Source organism: Theropithecus gelada, chromosome 4 (genome assembly GCF_003255815.1).
Source record: "Theropithecus gelada isolate Dixy chromosome 4, Tgel_1.0, whole genome shotgun sequence".
In the NCBI taxonomy this organism is placed as follows: Eukaryota; Metazoa; Chordata; class Mammalia; order Primates; family Cercopithecidae; genus Theropithecus; species Theropithecus gelada.
In genome coordinates, this window is record NC_037671.1 from 55,503,826 (window position 1) to 55,510,661 (window position 6,836).

Genomic DNA, 6,836 nt, shown 5'->3' on the forward strand with positions numbered 1-6,836 from the left:
AGCAGCTTCTGTGGCACTGCAGTAGACCTTGTAAGCATAAGCAGCTGGGCAAACCTCTTTGTGAGATTGTGAAACTCATGGGTTTTTCAGCACTACTTTCCTGAGCTGATTTGATAAAAACTGTTCTTCCAAACCATCAGTAGTAAGTTCTTTTAGTTAAGTGATAAATCGTAGCCAAATTGTACTGCAAACTGGTGGATGTCTAACTTCTTCAGCATGCATAGATGTCTCTGAAAATTCATGTTTGGTTGAGTCCAGTATAGCATAATTTATTTTTCCTTAAAATTTCCAACCATTGCCTCAAAAGAGACAAACACTTTGGCCTGAGCATCAAGTATCATATTCGCCCCTGCTTTTTCTGACCGGGAAAATGTTTCAATCCGTGTGTCTTCACTTCTCCTCATTCATTTTTGTAAGTTTGCCCTTTTCTTTGCATAAGTAGTTGCTTCCTGTCTTCCAGCTGGGCAAAAATTTCTAGTATCAAAAGTTAGGAGGATTGTGCATGATTATATTGGCTCTTCTGCTTTGCTGTAAACAATACACTTAGTTTTATCGTACTATTTGTGAGGTTTCATTGAATAATTGTGAGGCTGGTTTCCAAAGGCACATTGATTATTGACTGCAGACTGAGATAGATAGGAGGTTCAGTTCTGTGTCCTCTTAACGGAGTTGACAAGTCATCATTTTCTATTTGAGTGATATCTGACCACCAAACAGGAACACCTTGTACTCTCTTGCCTTTTGTCACAGGATTAGGAGGGCAATTGGAACCACCAGCCAAAGCAGACGTCTCAGCATCTCTTAGCCTTTGCCCCATTCCAGACGGGATGCTAGAGGTAGACTCAGCTAAGAATTATTATCTGGTCTCCTTAGCAGGGAGTGTTGATTTTAAGTATCTCCGTTTTTTTTTTTTTTTTTTTTTGGGGGGACAGAGTTTTGCTCTGACACCCAGGCAGGAGTGAAGTGGTGTGATCTTGGCTCACAGCAACCTCTGTCTCCTGGTTCAAGAGGTTCTTATTCCGAAGCCTCCTGAGTAGCTGGGACAACAGGCACATGTCACCACACCTAGAAATTTTAAGTATACCTTAAAGTATGCTCTGATTCCAGATGTTTGCACTGAGAGTCTGTTTAGTTTTTTAGAAAACCTATTTTTTTGTGTGTTTCTGTTTTATGAAAGTAATATAGTTTGTAGAAAATTCGAAAATACAAAAGTTTGAAGAAAATAACCCATCATATCACAACTCACTGTTAATGTTTTATTTTATTGCCATCTTGTCTTTGTTTATAAAACACAATTTACAGATTTATCTTAGTTATTATGCATATATAAACATTATATATGTATATTCCTAGTTTTTTACTTTAACTTTGCTAGCAAATTTTGTGTGCTTTATGCTTGAACAACAAATCATTTTGCACTCTAGTAACCTCTGGACTTGTCTCTTTTCTGTCTGTTACACATTTACTTGACAACAAGAATCCTTGTGTCAGGTCAGCATGGGACCTTTGGCCACATTTCATTTATACAGCAAATGCCCAGGACGGGGGATTATACTATGTTTCCAATATGCACTAGGTTAGAATATCCTAGGACATATGTTTTCATTTGAATAGCCTAACTTATAATCTGATTACTCTTATGCAAGATAGGATAGAAAGTAGCAATTCTAGTTTGCACCAGGGGCTGTGAGTTTCTTAAAAGACCTGAACCTGATCTGGGGTCATTCCATTAAAGATACTCATAGAATGGTCTATATGCAGTCCTTAAACATGATTTTCAGAGAATTTATGATCATTTAGTCAAATGCTCAGAATCCCCAGTTGATGTGGCTGCATTTACACAAATCGATGACCTGATGGTCTCCAGGGCTCATGGTTGGCTGCAGTTATGGGTGGAGACTAGTTCATTCAGGAAGCTAGAAATTAGGAGAGAGAATCAACCACCATCTCCTCCACATTCTTTCCTTTTTTTGGAACTTTGCTCATGTCTGCATCAGTGGAACCTAGACCTGGAATTGTGTGATTTTGTTTCTAGAAACCATAAGTAAGTGGGCACTAGAGTAAGTTCTTATCAGGCTAAGCTGGAAAGAGATAAATAACATTTCTGAGCCTCACTGATTTAAGTGGAATTCACTAGAATTCCAAGGTCTCTCAGTAATTAAAGACAACTCTGAAAATTCAGAGATGATTCCATTTTTGTCTCAGTCCCTTAAAGAACAGTCGGGTTAGCAGAAACTGACTGTGATGTCAGCTACCACTATTGCCAACTTCATACCTCATGTCAATTAAATTGCCAGTTACAGGCATTATGTACTTTGACAATTTGTAAGACATTTCATGTTTCAGTGATTTTTGTCTGACTGTATAGTCTTGGATTAAAGATTTCTGTCAGAGGAAGACACTGTAATAGAGCATAGCAGATAGACACCCGTGTGCCGCATACTTTCAGTCATCAGTCAGTTTCTCCACAACAGCAATCTTGGACCATAGCCATGATAGACGTAATGGAGTTGCCCAGGTCGCGCATCAACGCCAACATGCTACTTGGTTCATCGACCAGCCCATCTACTTCAAAGGGAGGCTGGAAAAGACTCATCTCACGGGAAAAATGTTTATTCTTTCAGATGAAGAAGGAAAAAATGGAATCATACTATTGTGAGGTTTCACTGAATAATTGTGAGGCTGGTTTCCAAAGGCACATTGATTATTGACTGCAGATTGAGATAGATCAGGAGGTTCAGTTCTGTGTCCTGAATGTCTAACTTCATTAGACATTAATGGAGCCCCTTTGTGAAGAAATCTCTGGAATCTTGGAAGTGTTGGAAGAGTAACCGCCAAGTCAACCATCATGTGTGCATCTTATGTCCAGTTTAAAGAATATAACCATCCTTTTGATCTTGGACTTTACAATGAAGCTGTGAAAGTTATCCATGAGTTCCCTCAGTTTTATCCTTTAGGGATTGTGCAACATGATTCGATCTTGATGAATTTTCATATGATTGCAAATGAGCTACATTAAATACTATTAGAGGAGACCCTTCTTGTTTGAGGGAGACATTTCTATGCTTTCTCATATTCGATTTGCTTTTTTTTTTTTTTTTTTGAGACAGAGTCTCACCCTGTTGCCCAGGATGGAGTGCAGTGGCACAGTCTTGGCTCACTCTGACCTCCACCTCCTGGGTTCAAGCGATTCCTATGCCTCAACCTCCCAAGTAGCTGGAATTACAGGCACCTGCCACCATGTCCGGCTACTTTTTGTATTTTTATTAGAGACAGGGTTTCGCTATGTTGGCCAGGCTGGTTTCGAACTCCTGGCTTCAAGCGATCCGCCCACCTCGGCCTCCCAAAGGACTGGAATTACAGGCATAAGCCACTGCACCTGGTCAATTTGCTCTTTTTAAACTTTTATTTGTCTAGCTTTAGATATTCCAGTCTAGAGTTTTTTCCGAACTGATATATTGACAGTTCTCACCTAAGTCCCATTATAAAGAATTGCTTCTACAATATATGGTCAGATTAGATGCAAGAATAAAGCAGTTGTCTTAGTTTAGGTTTCTATTTTATTAATAAAAACTAAAAGAGTACACACTAAAAATACTGCATAGTAAATATCAACATTCTCTAAATTTATAAACTTGAAAAGTCAGAACCTTTTACTGAAGTCGTGATGCACTACTCAAGATATTGTTAACCAAGGTGGATCAGAGGAAGGGCATTTTCAGTTTAGGAGCAGCTACAGCATAGGGACTTCAGAGCCCTTTACCTTAACTTTAGAAGATCTAAGAGAAGAGTGGCGATAATAAACAGTAATCATAGCTAAATTGATTAAACATGTCCAACGTACTGGGTACTATGTTGACCACTTTAACGTGTTGTCTTCGTTCTTCATCACAACCTTACAAGGTAGTTAGAGTGATAATTCCCATTTTGTAGAACACAGAGAGGTTAGTGGCTTCTCCAAGGTTATGGAGCTATTAATGCCAGAGCCAAAACTTGAACTCAGGTCTGCTCAAATACAAACACATACTCTACAAACACATGCTCTTAAACTGTAAGCATTGTGCATTTCTTGTTGGTGATTAGCCTTTACATCTTGGCAAATCAAACGCGAGGTCATTTTACCATGCTCCGATTCATTGACGTTCTCATAAAGCAACACAAGTCAAAATTTAAAGTGGAGGGTATGAGCCTTCTCCTGCTATTATTCTTGTTTTCTTTTCAATTCAGGATTCTGTAGGCACAAAAACACAAAATGATGTATCTTTTAGTCCCAGGGTGTGCATGTTTTTCTGATCATTTAAATAATTTTAAAACACTACAGACAAATCTCACTTATGCTTAAACCCTGAATAAAATATTAGCAAATAGAATAAAGGGCTACATTAAAATGGGATTTGAAATATTGGTAAATGGAATCCAGCAGAACATTTCAGCAAAGCAAGTTTTTTGTAGAAATGCAAAAATAGCTTTAACATGGGATTAATAGTATATAGTCAATCAAACAAATAGATTTAAAAGCCTACTTCCACCCTAATAAATGGTTAAAAGGTATTTGACAAAATTCAACATCCATTTTTTAAAAAGTTCTCATAGTAAAAGAGGCCTAGATTAATATTCTTCACTTGATAAAAAATATGTATATTTCAAAGCAAATACTAGTATCCCTTTATTTTTTATTATTTTTTGTTTTTTGAGACAGAGTTTCATTCTTTTGCCCAGGCTGGAGTACAGTGGTGCAATGTCAGCTCACCATAACCTCCGCCTCTCGGGTTCAAGCATTTCTCTTGCCTCAGCCTCTTGAGTAGCTGGTATTACAGGCGTGCACCATCAGACCTTCCTAATTTTTGTGTTTTTAATAGAGACAGGGTTTCACCATGTTGGCCAGGCTGGTCTCAAACTCCTGACCTCAAGTGATCCTCCCGCCTGGCCTCCTAAAGTGTTGGGATTACAGGTGTGAGTCATTGTGCCAGGACTTAGTATCACATTTAATAATGAAACACTGCCAGGCGAATGCCTATAATCCCAGCCCTTTGGGAGGCCAAGGCGGGCAGATCACCTGAGGTCGGGAGTTTGAGACCAGCGTGACCAACATGGAGAAAGCCTGCTCTACTAAAAATACAAAATTAGCCGGGCATGGTGGTGCACGCCTGTAATCACAGTTCTTCGGGAGGCTGAGGCAGGAGAATTGCTTGAACCTGGGAGGTGGAGGTTGCGGTGAGCTGAGATCGAATCATTGTACTCCAGCATGGGAAACAAGAGCAAAACTCCATCTCAGATAATAATAGTAATAATAATAATAATGATAATAATGAAACACAATAACACTAGTTTTTTTCTATAAAAATTAAGCAAGAAAGACAAAGATATGTATTATTGTACTGTACAGAGAACACAGTTCTCAATATAGTATTCAAATTTCTTAGATTCAGGGCTTAGCAAAGTGCCTGGCACACAATAGAAACTCAATTTATTTGTTAAATGAATTAGTGACATTGAAACAAGAGGTATAAATTCTGGAATAGAGGAGGTGAAATTATTATTTGCAGATAATACAGTTTTGTTTCAATAGAATTAATTTAAAAATGACTAGAAATAATAGGAACATTCAGAATAGTGGCTAGGTTAAAAATTAATATACCACCACCTGCTCCACCTTTGTGGCCTCCTGGGCCACCTATGGGTCCTCCTCCTGGACCACTGAGACCATCTGGAATGCCAGGCCTCTGAGGGCTTTTACCCCAACATTTACCTGCAGGACCACCACTAGGCTGACTCCCTGGCCCTCTCCCAGGCCCACCTCCACGTCTTCCTCCTGGGAACCCCCACCAAAGCGACCTCCCCCTGCATCTTCAGGTATCCCTCTTTCTCATCCTGGAATGATGACCTTGGATGCCTCCACATAGACTTGCCCCCGTCCATCCCTGGCTTTTCCCACCAGCTCCCTTGCCAAATCCTGCGATTTTCAGTGCCCCACCCAACTTGATTCAGCAACCCAAGGTGGATGATGTGAGTGCAGCCACCATTGAGAAGAAAGCCACGACAACCATTAGCGCCAAGCCACAGATCACTGCTAATTCCAAGGCAGAGGTTACTTGATTTGTGCCCGCTGCACTGAGAGTAGATCAGGAGAATGAAGGGGCTACTGCCACTCCTCCAAGAAAAGTTAGTGGATGATTCTGCTGTGCCTCTTGCCAAAACAGCTCTCAACTCTGGTCCTTCTAATTCCTGTCTCAGTATAGACCAAGGATGATGTTTACGGGGTTTTCATGAAAGCTGGAAGGGTTACTGTGACACCTTATTTCAGTTCAGAGCTATCCTAAAGTTTAGCTTTGTTCAAAGTTTACTGCATATAAGAGAGGGTGTCTCATTCAGAATAGATTGGCTATTGAAACAGTGCCGCCACATCCATTCCCTTTCATACCACCATTTTCATCCTGTTTCTTCCCTTTTTCCAGTTATTTGGAGATTTGTGATTGAGGATCTCAGTTACTTATTTGTTTTGACTCTCTTCTTGTGTGCTGTGGGCACTGGAGCAGAGATTTCTGAAACACAAGTTTATTTTAACTTGACTTTTGTTTTTGAGTCATTTTTGATATTTTCCTGTAAATATTTTGTAATATTCTACTTGTAGTGAAATGGATCTCAATGTCATTTTCTGATACAAACCTGGATCTGTGGGAAGAAAACATACAGTTCTCTGATTAAAATTATTTCCCAAGCAGAGCCTGAGGCAAGAACAAAGTGCCGATACTTTCTTTGGGCTAAACTTGGAGTGTTTTATGGGAAAAACAAGTAAATGTTCCAAATCAAGAAAAGAAGAAGATGGCCAAATAGGA

General features: G+C 39.5%; 2 pseudogenes; both read left to right on the forward strand.

The window, feature by feature from the left end:
• The first annotated feature begins 2,492 nt into the window (after positions 1-2,492).
• LOC112622587 lies at positions 2,493-3,019 on the forward strand (annotated as a pseudogene).
• Positions 3,020-4,123: 1,104 nt separating this feature from the next.
• LOC112622588 lies at positions 4,124-6,320 on the forward strand (annotated as a pseudogene).
• Positions 6,321-6,836: the final 516 nt, after the last annotated feature.